Source organism: Cervus elaphus, chromosome 3, assembly GCF_910594005.1.
Source record: "Cervus elaphus chromosome 3, mCerEla1.1, whole genome shotgun sequence".
NCBI classification, from domain to species: domain Eukaryota; kingdom Metazoa; phylum Chordata; class Mammalia; order Artiodactyla; family Cervidae; genus Cervus; species Cervus elaphus.
In genome coordinates, this window is record NC_057817.1 from 37,217,780 (window position 1) to 37,233,616 (window position 15,837).

General features: G+C 40.0%; 1 protein-coding gene and 1 long non-coding RNA gene across 8 annotated transcripts in view; one reads left to right on the forward strand and one right to left on the reverse strand.

Annotated features, from left to right (window-relative positions):
* Positions 1–15,837, forward strand: part of PRICKLE1 (prickle planar cell polarity protein 1) — a 115,785-nt gene that overhangs the window by 20,128 nt on the left and 79,820 nt on the right. The window lies entirely within an intron of this gene.
* Positions 1–15,837, reverse strand: part of LOC122683156 — a 30,415-nt gene that overhangs the window by 5,880 nt on the left and 8,698 nt on the right. Inside the window, exon 3 of one of the 3 annotated variants that reach the window (XR_006337643.1) lies at positions 10,951–11,084. The exons of the other annotated variants lie outside the window; for them this stretch is intronic. This is a non-coding gene — a long non-coding RNA (uncharacterized LOC122683156). Of the gene's footprint in view, positions 1–10,950; positions 11,085–15,837 lie in introns of those variants that run through there. 3 annotated transcript variants of the gene reach the window in all.

Genomic DNA, 15,837 nt, shown 5'->3' on the forward strand with positions numbered 1-15,837 from the left:
CTTCATGTCTGTGCCTCACTTTTTCTCTAAGGCTGCCCAGCAGGACAATCAGTTTCTGCATAGCTGGTACCATAAGAATGACATCCAGGCTGGAAAAGGTGACTGCTATCGAAAACCTGAGTTAACCCGTCCAGAAAGTTAAATATAGACCCTCTCTAAACTGACTTGCTCACAGAGAACTCTGCATCCAGTAGGGAGAAAGGAGGCACTAGATGGCAGTCTTAAACAAACTTGAAATGATGTTTCCTCTCTTAAATGCATTACCTGAAAGCAGTCACTTCTGTTCCAAATGAACGTGCAAATCCAGGGGCATTATGAAGTTTAATATCCCACTATAAAAGTTTGCTTTTGATATGGAAAAGTATTCTATATATAAATCTTGCTCAGTCTAAAGGTTAGTTACCCCAGTAAACTCTTTGTAAATTGACAGTATCATAGTTGAAGATGCATGTAGTTCACCTACCTTGCTGGACGTGATAGCTTACCTCGGCCTACTCTAAACATGCTCAGAGCACTTACATTAGTTTGTTGTTGTTGTTGATGTTGTTCAGTTGCTAAGTTGTGTCCGACTCTTTGTGACCCCATGGACTGCAGCACGCCAGGCTCCTCTGTCCTCCACTACCTCCTGGAGTTTGCTCAAACATGTCCATTGATTAGGTGATGCTATCCAACCACCTCATCCTCTGCTGCCCCCTTCCCCTTTTGCTTTCAGCCCTTCCCAGCATCAGGGTCCCAGACCCAGTGAGTCCGCTCTTCACATCAGGTGGCCAAAGTATTAGAGCTTCAACTTCAGCATCAGTCCTTTCAGGAAATATTCAGGGTTGATTTCCTTTAGGACTGACTGGTTTGATCTCCTTGCTGTCCAAGGGACTCTCAAGAGTCTTCTCTAGCACAACAATTTGAAAGCATCAGTTCTTCAGTACTATCCTTCTTTATGGACCAACTCACATCCATACACAATTGCTGATAAAACCATAGCTTTCACTACATGAACCTTTATCAGCAAAGTGATTTCTCTGCTTTTTAATACACAGTCTAGGTTTATCATAGCTTTCCTTCCACAGAGCAAGTGTCTTTTAATTTCATGGCTGCAGTCACTGTCTGCAGTGATTTTGGAGCCCAAGCAAATAAAATCTCTCACTGCTTTCATTTTTTCCCCTTCTGTTTGCCATGAAGTAATGGGGCTGAATGCCATGAACATTACAATAGTTTTAAAAATGCACACAGTAGAGTAAAATTGCTTCCCTATGCTAAGATGAGCTTCTTGAAAATACTACTTAACTGTCACTTCAGTTTTTCTGTAAGTGTATTTTCCACCTTACCGTGTGTGTTTTTCCGTGTTGTAAGGTTAATAGTATTAGGTTGGTGCAAAAGCAATAGCAGTTTCTGACCCTGAATTTTAAATCATTATAACTAGGCTCAAATACGTCTTTATTAATCAAAATAGGAACCCTTACAATCAATACATTTTTCCCAACGAGAAATGTTTGTTTATTTCTGTAGCGTAAAAATCCGTGCTTCAGGATTGAACAAACTCTTGGAAAGCGTTTTCTGCATACTGCTAATTGTGGAAGCATTTTTCCTGCAAAAAGTTATCAAGAAGCTTGAAAAAGTGGCAGCCAGTTGGCAAGAGGTCAGATGAATATGGTGGATAACACAAAATTTTGTATGTACAGTCACGCGTTATCATGGAGAAGAATTGGGCCTTTTCTGTTGACCAATGCTGGCTGCAGGCCCTGCAGTTTTCTGTGCATCTCATCAATTTGCTGAGCATACTTCTCAGATGTAATGGTTTTGCCAGGATTCAGAAAGCTGTAGTGGGTCAGATGGGCAGCAGATCACCTGTTACCATGACCTTTTTTTTTGGTTTAAGTTTGGCTTTGGAAAGTGCTTTGGAGCTTCTTCTCTGTCCAACCACTGACTTGGTCATTGCTGGTTCTCATATAAAATCCAGTTTTCATCGCACATCACAATCTGATCAAGAAATGGTTTGTGGTTGTTTCATAGATAGAATAAGAGAAGACAGCACTTCGAAACGACAATTTTTTTGATTTGTGGTCAGCTCATGGGGCACCCACTTATCAAGCTTTTTCACCTTTCCAATTTGTTTCAAATGCCAAATGACAGTAGAATGGTGGACACTGAGTTTTTGGGCAGCTTCTCGTGTAGCTATAAGAGGATCAGCCCTGATGGTGCTCTCAGATGGTTGTTGTCAACTTCCCATGGCCGGCCACTACGCTCATCTTCAGGGCTCTCATCTCCTTTGCAAAACTTCTTGAACCACCACTGCACTGTACGCACATTAGCAGTTCCTGTGCCAAATGTGTTGTTAATGTTGCGAGTTGTCTTCACTGCTTTATGACCCATTTTGAACTCAAGAAGATTGCTTGAATTTGCTTTTTGTCTAACATCATTTCCATAGTCTAAAATACATAGAAAATAAATAGCAAGTAATAATTCATTAGCAAAAAACATAAAGCAAGAAATTCACATTAAAATGATGTATATCATAACCACATTCAAGAATGTATTCCAGCATCAAATGGCAAAGTTCAACAATGCAAACTGCAATGACTTTTGCACCAACCTAATATTTATACTGTGAGACTTTCATTGTTTAAGATAATACCAAAAAAATGTTACCATGTTCCAAGGTATAGTGAAAATTATGCTATACTTACTAGCAAACTTTACACAGATCTGAAGGAAAGTTTCTGTGTTTATATTGGGCCAGATTGCATTCACAATGAACACAACTAATTAAGCTCCAAAGATCCATACATCAAGTATTAGAAATTGCCATCATTGGGTTATAAGGTTGGAGGTGAAGCTTTGCAGGGGTTGTAATGCATTTCTTTTTGTGTTATTCCTCATGTATATGTGTGTGTGTGTGTGTATTTAAAGAGGAATGTGTATCCCAGCTAAAGACAATAACACTTATACTTCTCACCTTTCTGTCTTGGATAATGATGTCATTAGAAGTTAATTGTCTGTTATGAGGTGGAAAAAAAGTGTGATTAAAAAATAGGTGAAGTAGTTTTTAAAAAGATAAAAATATCCCCAAGTGTTTCTCTTTGGGAAATACCCCAGAAAGAGTCTGGCAAGACTGAAAATTTCTATACCAGATTGTCTTCTAATAGCTTTTTAAAAATAGGCTCACAAAGTACAATTCCATTCAGAAGGGGTCAGTTTAGACCAGGGGCCCCCAACCCCTGGGCCACAGACCAGTACGGGTTGATGGTTGGTCAGGAACCAGGCTGCACAGCAGGAGGTGAGTGGCCAAGGAGTGAGTGAAACTTCATCTGTGTTACAGCTGCTCCCCACTGGTCACATTACCACCTGAGCTCCGCCTCCTGTCAAATCAGCAGCGGCATTAGATTCTCATAGGAGCGTGAACCCTACTGTGAACTGCACATGCGAGGGATCTATGTTGCTGACTCCTTATGACAGTTATTCCAAAACCATCCCTCCCCCTCTCTGTCCTTGGAAAAACTTTTTTCCATGGAACTGGTCCCTGGTGTCCCTGGTTGCAGATTGCTGGTTTAGACTTTTGGGAAATGTTGTTTAGTCACTAAGTCATGTCCGACTCTATGACCCCATGGACTGCAGCACGCCAGGCTTCTCTGTCCATCACTATCTCCCTGAGTTTGCTCAAACTCATGTCCACTGAGTCAGTGATGCCACCCAACCATCTTATCCTCTGTTGCCCCCTTCTCCTCTTGCCCTCAGTTTTTCCCAGCATCAGGGTCTTTTCCAGTGAGTCCACTCTTTGCATCAGGTGGCCAAAGTATTGAAGTTTCAGCTTTAGCATCAGTTCTTCCAGTGAATATTCAGGGCTGATTTCCTTTAGGATTCACGGGTTTGATCTCCTTGCTGTCCAAGGGACTCTTGAGAGTCTTCCCCAGCACCACAGTTCAAAAGTGTCAGTTTGGCGCTCAGCCTTCTTTATGGTCCAACTCTCACATCCATACATGACTACTGGGAAAACCATAGCTTTGAGTATATGGACCTTGGTCAGCAGAGTGATGTCTCTTCTTTTTAAAACACTGTCTAGGTTTGACATAGCTAACATAGCTATTCTTCCAAAAAGCAAGTGTCTTTTAATTTCATGACTACAGTCACCATTCGCATTACAGATTATTAAAAAGTCTTTCTTGCACTTAATAAGAATGTCTAAAAAAAAAAAAAAAAGAATGTCTAATACAGAATATGTATTCCATACATATTTGTTCATCAGCTGACTATGTGTATCAAGGGCATTTTTAGTACACAACAGATCATTTGGGTCAGTAATTTCTTCCATATTATTACTATTTTAGTATTTTAAATTATTATTTGCAGTGAAGCTAACTGGCTTGTAGGCATCAACATAATGAAATGTCCAGCAGATTTAGACCTCACCAAAACACTTCTCTAAAGACTTTTTTATTAAGTGTATAGTCTCTAAGAGGGCTTCTCAGGTGGCGCTAGTGGTAAAGAATCCACCTGCCAGTGCAGGAGACATAAGAGACATGGGTTCAATCCCTGGTTGATTGTAAATCAACTATACCTCAATCAAAAATTAAAACAAAATAGTAATCCTTTTGCCCCTCATACACAGAAATTGGAATTGGCAAAGACAGTGTGCAAATACCTCCAGTTCATTCAGCCTCAGACCTTTATTACACAGTGCTGAGCACATATTGTAATTCATCTCTTTATAGTTTATCTTCTGCACCCTGAAGCTTGGGATAGTTTACCTTCTGCACCCTGAAGTTTGGGGGCCTTAAGGAAAACAATTGATACTCATGTTTTTATTTTTAGAATAAGCTAAAAGCAGGGGCTCAAAATTTTTTACTTGATGAATAAATAAATGTTTCTCAAGCGAAAAGCCAAGGTTGGGGCCCCAAGTCCTGAGGACTGTGTCAGCCCCATGAGGTCACTGGCCACTTCTGTACCTCTGGTGCCTGGCTGAAAATAGTACTAAACGTTTGATGAATTTGGGTGGCTATGGAGAGTTGGAAGAGTTCTTAGGTTTAATTGAAGCTTCTGTATTGAAAATACTTCTACACACATTCTCCTTTAATCCTGGTAGCAAACTGTGGGTCAGTTGTCTCATTTGATAATGCAGAATCAGGTTCCAGATAGTTGAGAGAATCACTGTGAATCACACAGTTACTAAACGTTTGCACCAGGATAGAATCCAGACATCCTACACGATGCAGTGCGCTCTGCCCTAGTTTGCTGGAGACCAGCTCACAGAAGACCTGAGCTGAGACACCCTGTCACCTCTCCGGCCGGCCGCTCTGCTGGCCACTGTGCGTCCTCAAACCTTCGCCACCATCTATATATGTGCTAAGTTAGTAACTTCAAAAATCACCTAGTTGTCCAAGTTAGAAACCTGGATGTTATCCTTGATTCCTCTTTTTCCCATTCCTTCAACCACAAGTCCCATCTAATTTACCTCCCGGACCTTTCTGGGACAGCCATCATCCTCTTCTCTCCAAGGTTCACTTGTTCGTCTTCATTCACTAATCCATCATCAGGCTTCTGGACTCGTCCTCCTCCCTCACACTGCAGAGTGATCCTTTTTTCCTTTTTTGAACACACCGTGAGCACAGTTTGTGGGATCTTAGTTCTCTGACTAGGCACTGAATCTGCGCCCTTGGCAGTAAAAGTGTAAAGTCCTGACTACTGCACCGCCAGGAAGTTGCTAGAGTGATCCACTTCATTCAAATGGTGCTTCTCCCGTGAGTCCTCTATGGGCTGGCTCTTGAGCCCACCTTGTCAAGCATCTCTGTAGGGTTTCTCCTTTGCCTTTAGCCGTCTAGCAGCACAGGTGGTCTCTTTCCAGGGTAGAGCCACATTTTTCCTCCTTCCACCCCCAGATCCTCATTCTGGCTCATTGTAGGTAAGTATAGTAGCCATAGAATCAGGCCTCAAAGCCAGAGACCTGGAGGAAAGCTCCTTGGAGGGGAGTTGTAGCTCTTCTATCAGTTCCTTTAGCCCAGTCCTTCTCCAGCGCCCTCCTCTCCCCAGCTTCTGGGATCATGAGGTTGGTGCTGGTTTAAAAAAGAAAAAAGGAAACTAGGGAAACTGGCTGTGGTTGAAAAGTAATTAGCCGAAAAAAACCAAACAAAAAAAGCAGATGCAAACAAATATACAGAACAAATGGATAAAACTGCAGGTTTGGGGAATTCCTGTGGCCAAGCCCTATGGCCAACAAACAAACAAGAGCCTCCACAACATTGGCCAGGCTCTACCACTAAAGATGAGGTGCTGCTTTGGCTATGGTGGGGAGGAAACCCATTGAAAAGGACTCCCTTTTTGTTTACCTTTTCTCTGTCCCTGTGTCCCTGAAGGATCCCATCCTACATTCTGTGCTGCTTTATTAAATGCCAAGTCCAGGGTCTTTATAAACGACATCTGGAAAAGTGCCACTTTGGGGGTGGGGCCTGGGGGGAGGTTGAGGTGGGACAGGTACTTCCCATGCCCCTCTTCTATCCACCCTCAGAACCCACCCCTTCTGGACACTTCCCAGAGACTCTGGTTCTCAAGGCAACCCCACCCGCTGGTTTTCTTCCGCTGCTCCCACCTCTCTCCAGCTTGCATGGTTGATCAGATTCTGGAAGGAAGGATCCCATTTTAAAACTTGCTGCACTGATGGCCTCTCCTCTGAGTCCTGCCCTGCAACTTGAATGTTCCTCAGTGCCAGGAGAGTGGCTGTTCCCAGAAAGCTGGTGATACCCAGCGGCAACCCAGATGTCCCTGAATCTGGCAACCCCAACTGAGATGGTAATATTTGTATTTGACCTTGAGCGCACTGACTCAGATATTTATGAATGATATTTTCAAGCATGTGGTATCAACTGTTAACTCCTTTTGGGATTCTTTGTTTACTTTCAGTTTTCTAGTGTTCCTGTTCATACCCCCCAAAAAAAATGTGTTTAAATAAATGCAAACTAAATACAAGCTAATCCTTTTTGTAATAATTGAATTATGACTCTTTATTACCAGTGACATGGAGCTCTACATCTGGATGCATTTCAGTAAATGTATCCTTCTGCTTTTGTTTGCATTCCACTAGGACTTTGGAATCCAAATGATTCTGAAACTGACAAAAATTAAATTAAATCCTTTTACAGCCAGCCCTTCCAAGGATATTTCTTTGAATTCTGCTGTGAAGTTTGGGAAATGTTATTCCTACATTTTAAAACATGACCTCCAGAAAAATTTTGATAGTATTTTGGAAAGGTACATTTTTCCCTTTCCAAAAGTGGATATTGGGAAAAGGGTGAGGTAATGAGTTCAAGATTTTTTTATGTTATTTTAGTTTAGAATTGTGCTGTATTTAGTGTGACTGTACATCCTGGTTTGTATCTGTTGTCCCAACATTGTTATTAATTGCACTCAAAAAGTGTCCTGATTTGCATGATAAATCATAGGTTCTCCTAACTGATTTTATTTAATTATCAAACAATTGATTGGGATTTTTGTTTGTCTGTAATTAAATTTTTCAGAAAAATGGGGGAAAAATATACTGGGCTTTAAAAAACCCCAATATTTAAATGTAGTTTGAGAAAGAGGCAGTCAGTATTCTTACTCACCCTGCTTGAATTTGGCTTGCCACAGGCAAGTTTCTAATTGTGGCAGTAACTTAGCTCTGTATTTTCCAGAGCTGTGAAATTGTCTGGATCACAATTTTAAAATTGTAATTAAATCTGCTAAAGTTGGAATGCAAGTTACATCTTTGTTGGTGATCCAGTGTTTCTGGCCAGTGATTTCCACCAGCTGTCTTAGCAGCAAAGTTTCTTCCACCTGTATATCATTCATTTTTTTCTCTTTTCCATCTGTGATTTAGGGTACTGAAGCCACTCTTCATATAAGGAGACTGTTTCCATCTCTTCTCCACATCATGAAGTTGATATTTAAGTTTTATCTGCAGGTCTTTGCCTTGCCTTGGTTCTTTCTCATCTATTTCATGGTGAATCCTTACACCTTTGGTATTTCTTACATATATTCATTCATTTATTCACTTCTCATTTTTTTCATTGCTAGTTCTATTTTTTTTTCTTTTTTTTAAATTTATTTTTAAAGTATCTTCCAGAGATGCTTTATTTTCAGAATTAACTTCAGCTGATTTCAGGAACATTTCAAGTACACTAGCAACTTTTCTTAATTTCCTTTAGCTCTATTCTGTGTATAATACACTTTGAGTCTGCTATCAACATCTTTTACATTTGTTCAAAATGGGTTTCACTCTTTTAGACAATCTCTAGTGAGGTTTCCCTCCCCCTCTTAATCTTTCCCTTTGTAATCTTACCATGTTAGCACATATATTTTAATTTTCTAATACAATAAATGAGATAAGATATCTTTGCCTTTTGATTGATTTGAAAATGGGGAGTGAGACATTACATTTTCACCTATTTGTCTGAGAGCAACCATAAGATGACAGTTTAATGACTGACAAATTTCTCACAGTGATTTTGAATTAGCAATATATCTTGGCCATTCTTAGTTATTTTACATACATGTTTTACATACATTTTCATAGTTATTCTACATACATGTTGAGTCATTTTCTCAGAAAACAGATGTCTCAAATGGAAAATAAGATGAATTTCATTATGTATCCTGATAAAATCTCTAGTGAGGATTTGTAACATATGTATTTACCTGCAATTCAAAAACATTTGTGGACTTCTAAAGTATGATCTTTCCATTTAAACCAAATTACATCATTAATTCTTAGAACAGAGTTAATTTTCTACTGTAAATATTGCACTTGAGACACATATTCACCGAAGATATTAATAGATGCCAGTAGTAAGCTATTCTATGAGTGTTAGAAAGCAGTGAGTCAATGGGGTAGGGAAAAAAATAGTATTCAGGAGACAAATCTGGGTGGAGTAACAGGAAAGTTTAGTAGAAAAAAAGAAGGTCAAGAGAAGTGACTGGGAGTGGTTAAAAAGGGCTTTCATAATGAAAAATGCCTTTGGCTGCTGGAGACTTTTCTATTGTGTTATTATTTTTTTAATAGATCTTTCCCTCACAAACACACACCAAAGGAAAGCAGAAAAAAGGTTATTACTAAATATATAGTCCCTTGTTGCCTCAGTGACCACCATCTTGCTATAGCAGATGACACTCTATTATTAGTAGGAGGCATTTGAAGGATGTTGGTTTGATAAAGTATAACCCCTAAGCCACTTCCCTAACATGATCTTTCTAATATCTTCAAAAAGTGTCTGAGGCTTATCTGGTTCTAATCTTGTCTGGCAATGTGACAAATGCCTCAGGGAAGTGGGAAGGATATAACCTGTCTTCAGAGATTTATAGCATTTCAGGCATCACAGATCCTGGAAGACATTTTTTTTGTTCTTCTAGGGGACAGGATTCTATTAATATTGTTTTACTATTAACATGAATTAGCAATATTATTACTGATTTTCGGGACTACCAGTGGTACATGTGTTTCTTGCATAAAGATGGTGCCTTTGACTTACCAGGATGAAGGGGTATTTTTTCCAGAATCAGATGCACATTCATTCTTGCCTGTCATTCCTTGTGAACAGTAGTGGCCTTGTCTGAAATGACTGTCCGGGGTTGGGGCTGCTGGCTTTAGCCAAGGCAAAGGGCAGATGTAACTAAATAACTGCCTAGTTCAAATAAAATATAGAAATAACAGATGCTTGCTTTTAATGGAAAATTGGATCACTTACTGTCTCCCACACTTTCTGTCTCTGGCATTTTTTCCTGCACTCTTCAACAAAGAGTCTCAGACAATAGAAATGGTATTAAATAAGTTTAAATATTGAGTCAAAGACTAAGAATATCTAAATGTTGAATGATATCCTGTTTTATCTGTGGTATCTGAAATTTTACTTCTATACTTTGTTTGATGAACTTGTGCCTATTTGTTTCTTTTCCAGAGCATATAGAACTATTATTGGTTAGCACATTAATTTTGTGAAGCAGTATTTAGGGAGCATGGATACAGTTGTTTTACTCGCCAGTGTTTTGTGTTTGTAGAACGCCTTCAGCACAGACTCCAGACTGCACCTGGAGTGTCCTTCCCCTGCTGGGAGAATGGAGGAAAAACCTGTTTAATTGTGATCACTCAAATCAGGTTGAATCAATACTGGAGCCAAAGGCAGGTTGGTAGCCTGTTTCTGAGGGAAGAGAGATCAAGATCTTTCCCTTCACATGAAAAATCTTAAGTAGGTTTTATTTTGGTGCATTTTGATTAGGAAGGAGCGGTTAAACATCTTGACATCAAAATAACTGTTCAGGTTAAAAGATCCCTGACAGCTATATGGATTATGTAGGTTAATGTTATTTTCTAAAAGCCACTAGGAAACAGAGTGGATGTTGAAATGGGAGATATTAGTGACAAAGAAGAAAAAGTGGTTTTTTTGTAGGAGTTTCAGTGCATGTCTGGCACTTCACAGAGGCCTGAACTCATTGTCCTTTGATTTTCTTTCTTTTTTTTCAGACTCTACTGCTCACAATTTCTCAATTTTCTATAGAAATGTATCCTCTACACTGTAACCTAAAAGCTAGGACATCTCACAATTTAAAAAAAATGTATAAAATAAACCATGCAATTCAGTATGCCTGGTTAGGTATCAGATTTAAAAAAAAAAAAAAAAGAAAGAAAGAAATCCTGTCTATTTGGTAGCTATTTGACTTCTAAGAAAATTAACTATTTCAATATACTTGCATTGCCAGCGGCGTATTCTCCCTTCTCAGCACGGCTTCCCTTGGCTGTGGTTCATACCATATCAACCATGTACATCAACTCTGGCTCCTCTATGGGAAAGTGAAGTTCTTTAAAAGAATATAAGGTCATAAAAGCCAAGAAATAGCACTTTATTACTTTCTATAAGAAGACTTTTAAAAACAGAGTGTTTCTTTGTAGCTTAGTGACCCAAAGGCAACAGTGATGCTTGTCCTGTGAGCCTGTGGTCCAGCTCCCACTCCCGGCTGGCATCTGCTGGCCCCAGGAGAGCTGCTGGGGACCCAGACAAGCCACGTCCTGTTGGAGACTGTCACTGCATTTTCCACAACAGAATTGGAATTTTCCTAAGGCACTTTCACATCTGGAATTTTAAAGAAAGTTTGCCCTTCAATAAAATGGTAGTAAATCTTAGGTAACATTGTGCCTTTTTTGTTTTAATTAATTTCTCTCCTAAACCATTAACAAATTATTGGGTGTTCCCTCCCTTTTTCACCCTTAATGGTAATAATGGACAAAGAGAAGGATTATGAAATGCTCTTTTGTATGTTACCTTTTTAATTTTTTTATTCATTTTTTAAAATTTTTGGCTCAGCTCTGCAGCATGTGGGATCTTAGTTCCCTGACCAGGAATCAAACCTGCATCCTCTGCATTGGAAGCATGGAGTCTTAACCGCTGGACCACCAGGGAAGTCCCTGTATGTTACTTTTGAATTAAGGTGGTATAGATATTTTGCAGAATATCTTTCCATTTCTTACATAAGAATATGCGTGCACTACACTATAAATATTAGGGGCTTCCCTAGTGGCTCAGCAGTGCAGGAGAAGTAGGTTCGATTCCAGGGTTGGGAAGATCCCCTGGAGAAGGAAATGGCCACCCACTCCAGTGTTCCTGCCTGGAGAATCCCATGGACAGAGGAACCTGGCAGGCTACAGTCCATGGGGTCGCAAAAGAGTCAGACACAACTTAACAACTAAACAACACCCAAAGTATAAACATTTTATTTTTGTAAAACACCACTGCTTTATTATGAACATATAGCATTTGTCAGATTAAACAAGATTGAAACACACTTGTAATGAGTAGCTTGTGTGTGACCTGCCTTTATCCAGTCTTCGGAGACACTGTCTTACTTGGAAGCTTGATTTGGAGACTGTCATCACTACCGTATGCCAGTTACTAAGCATGTGAAGTATCTCTCTAAAAGCCAATTTTAATGACTCCAGCCTGCTATTAAAATAGCTTAATCAAATTCTGAAAGTGACAGTTTCTTATTTTAAAATGTCAAAGCTGTTCACTTTTTGATTGAAAAAAATTGTGATGGTTTTGGAATAAGTAATTTAGTGTATGAGAGGAGCCTTTTTTATATGGGGAGAAAAACTGCATGGTTACATAAAACAGTCACAAAACCTAGAATTCTGACTTGCTAGTTTTTATAAAAACAAAATGACTCCCACAGAAAGCTCAGAATTGTAATAACTCAAGTATTCTACAAATTGTGTGTCATAGCTGATATTCGGAGGGATCTAACCCTTACAGTTCCTAAATGTGTAGCCTTTCCCTTCTCCAGGGGATCTTCCCAACCCAGGGATCGAACCCAGGTCTCCTGCACAGGTGGATTTTTTACCAGCTGAGCCACCAGGGAAACCCAAGAATACTGAAGCGGGCAGCCTATCCCTTCTCCAGGGGATCTCCCTGACCCAGGAATCGAACTGGGGTCTCCTGCACTGCAGGCAGATTCTTTACCAACTGAACTATGAGGGAAGCCCCTTCCAGTTCCTAAAGCATCTTTTAAACAAACATCAACATCTTTAAAAATAGAGCATTTGAGGGATCCCCTAGTGGTCCAGTAGGAGTAGGCACATTTACTGCTGTCTGGGTTCATCCCTCTTCAGGGAACTAAGATCCTGAAAGCTGTTCAACGTGGCGAAAAAAAAAAGCATTTGCAGATAGGAAGAGAGGGTGGTATGTGAATAGGTGATATAAAATCTGGAGTTTGTTTGCCATTTTGATTATTGATTTAACACCACCACCACCACCACCCCCCATTTTTAGTGGGGGCAGGAGCTTGCAAACTATGGCTTCTCTCCTACTCTGATGTCATGAAGGACCTAAACTACTTGAGTTTGCAAGTTTAGTTAGACTCTGAAACATATTTTCCAGGACAAATTATGTGACCTGTCACAATTGGCTTGCTTGCTTCACTTGTCCCTTTCTTCATCCACTTAACAGACAACAGTTGCATTGCTCCTCAGCCCAGGCGCTGTGCTGGGCCAGCTCACAGAAGGTTAAAGCAGAATGAATATGTGTTGAATAAACTGACTTTATTTATAGAACATTCACTGTTGTCTTGTACTCTTCCCAAGGCTTAGCTCTGTGCAGCTCAGACAAGATTTTCTGTGGCTCTGTAGCACCCAGCAGTCACCACTCTGGTAGAAATTAGTGCACTGTTCTTGGACTTTGTCCTACACTGGGCTGTCAGCCCTTTGGGGCCAGTGTCTCCTTCTAGCTTGGGGGTCTGGCACGTTGTAGATGTTCTGAAATATTTGTTGAAAAAATGTCTGTGTTATCCATTTAAATCCTTCTTTGAAACCCAGAATGCAGTTGTGTATAGATATTAAAGAAGTCAAGATTGCCTGTATAGACTTCTTGACTAATTGTAGAAATCATTTGTCCAGTCATTATTAATAAAGGTTTATTGAGGTCCTGCTTTGTGCCAGACTTTATCTCTGAACCAGGGTCCAGATAGGAGAACTCAGACCGGGAGCCACACTGCGCTTGTCTGAATCTGGGCTGCCACACTTACTTGCTGGATGATCTCAGGCAGGTCATTTAACCTCTTCTGAAAGTGGGGGTAATAACAGTCCCTCCACTAAAAGGTTGTTGTAAGGATGAAATTAATTGCTTTGTATCCAGTGCTTAGATCCTGTGTGGGTAGTTATTACTGTTGGTGGTTATTAGAAAGACCAAAGACGAGTATGTTGTGAGATGAAGCTGGACAGGTCAGAAGGCCAAGTCTCCCAGTTTGGGGCTTCATTCTCCTCCCTGGGAAGCCATCAAAACCTTTAAAGCTGGGGGAGGGTGGTAATGAAGTCTATCTGTAGCTTTCTGCCTCTGCCAAGGCCAGAGAACCTCCTTCAGTGAATTCAACAAGCACTTGCTTAAGGCACCATTGTAAGTAGCCACTTGAATATAATCAATAGGGCTTTATGTCTGAACCACAGAAAAGAATACAGATTGTATCCAGGAACCAAGTGGGGTGGTAAGTGTTTGCTTACCTTCCAAGTGGAATTAAGAGATACATAATATTACAGACCTACCTCCAGGCTATTTGTAAAGAAAATCAAATTTAGTGATTAAATGCTAAAAGGTGTAATTCTTTTTACTTCCTGGGCTTCCAAGAACAATGAAAGGTTTATATGCTCTGGGAATAAGAGTAAGGTTGTTGCTAATTGTGAGTAACCAAGTAACAGATAAAGAAAATACTGTATAGATATTCCTATTATTCTAGAAATATTCTAGAGGAATGGTTTTAAAAAGCTGTTCTTTAATAAGTTAGCTTTATTTCCTCTTATTAAAATATTTAGAATGTATTATAACTTACAAATATCCGTTTGTCATATTTAAAAATTATGTGTTAAACCATTAAAAAAAACCATGAGGAAAATTTCAACCCTGAGCTCTTATGTCATTTGAAACTTGAAAATACATTGGAAATAATTATTTTTGTACATTCTTATTTAGAAAATAATTGTATGTATGTAGTACTGTCACTGGAGAAGGAAATGGCAACCCCCTCCAGTATTCTTGCCTGGAAAATCCCGTGGACAGGGGAGCCTGGCGGGCTGTGGTCCATGGGGTCGCAGAGAGTCAGACACGACTGAAGTGACTGAGCAAGAACTGTTGTAAATATATGTTGTCAATGCTTTAAAATTTTAGAGATGGGGATAAGAAAAGCAGCAAAGAAACATTGCTAAACTGATTTTACATTCCCACAGAACGATTATTGTCTTCAGCATGTTTAAACACAGTAGTACAGCTAAAACCTCCCAGAATATTTGGGCTTAATTTATTCTATTTTCCTTTACAGGCTAACGGAATTTGTGTATTCTAAAAAAAGTTTTTAAAAAAAGTTTAAAGCTGCTCACCCAAAGTAGTACTTCTAAGTGGACCATCCCATCCAGGTGTCTGTATTAACGCTGTCTGGTATGGTGCATGCATGCTAAGTCACTTCAGTCGTGTCTGACTCTTGCGACCCCATGGACTGTAGTCTGCCAGACTCCTGTCCATGGGATTCTCCAGGCACGAATATTAGAGTCGGGCTTGGGGAAGGTGTTACCTTTTCTGTGGATCAGAAAAAGCAGAAGCCAAACTTGGGATAATCTTTGTTGTTAAAGCTGATGGAAATGTCTAACACTCTGTGTATTTCTGTGTCATGATATCTGGTCTCTCCCTGCCCACCTCCTTCACAGAACCCGTCTCCTCCCAGCCCAGCTCAGCACACCTAACCAGTGAGGTGTGTTTTGCCTTCTGTTTTCCTTTCTGCAAGACATAGCTAGGAAAGTGAACGATAAGAGAAAAGTCCTCAGGGAATTGATGTGTGTTGCTATGGTGAGGTCCTTCGCTGTGAATAAAGATGCTCTTTGGGGCAAAAAAAAAAAAAAAATGCTAGAGTGGGTTGCCATGTCCTCCTCCAGGGGATCTTCCAGACTCAGGGATCAAACCCATGTCTCTCATATCTCCTGTATCGGCAGGCAGGTTCTGTACCATTAGTGCTGCCTGGGAAGCCCATCTAGTATGGTACTCTGGGTTAAAAAAAGGTCTAGGTCCGTTCTCCATCCTATGTGATTCAGACTAGAGGAACTTTCACATTAATACCCATTATTGTTCAGTGCCTTAGGGAAAGAGTTCATGAAGGGAACTTGAACCTGAGTTTTAAGGGAAAAGTTCCTTGTTTTAAAATCTCCACCCTGAATAGAAATTGGATTTGTTGGCATTAGTAAATGCATTCCTCTTCTTCTCTTGGGTTTTGCTAAAAGACTTTTTTGAACCTAAAACTTCCCCCTTTTAATAGGCACTTGCCTCACCCTGTGTGATGCTTTTTCTGTCTTACAGG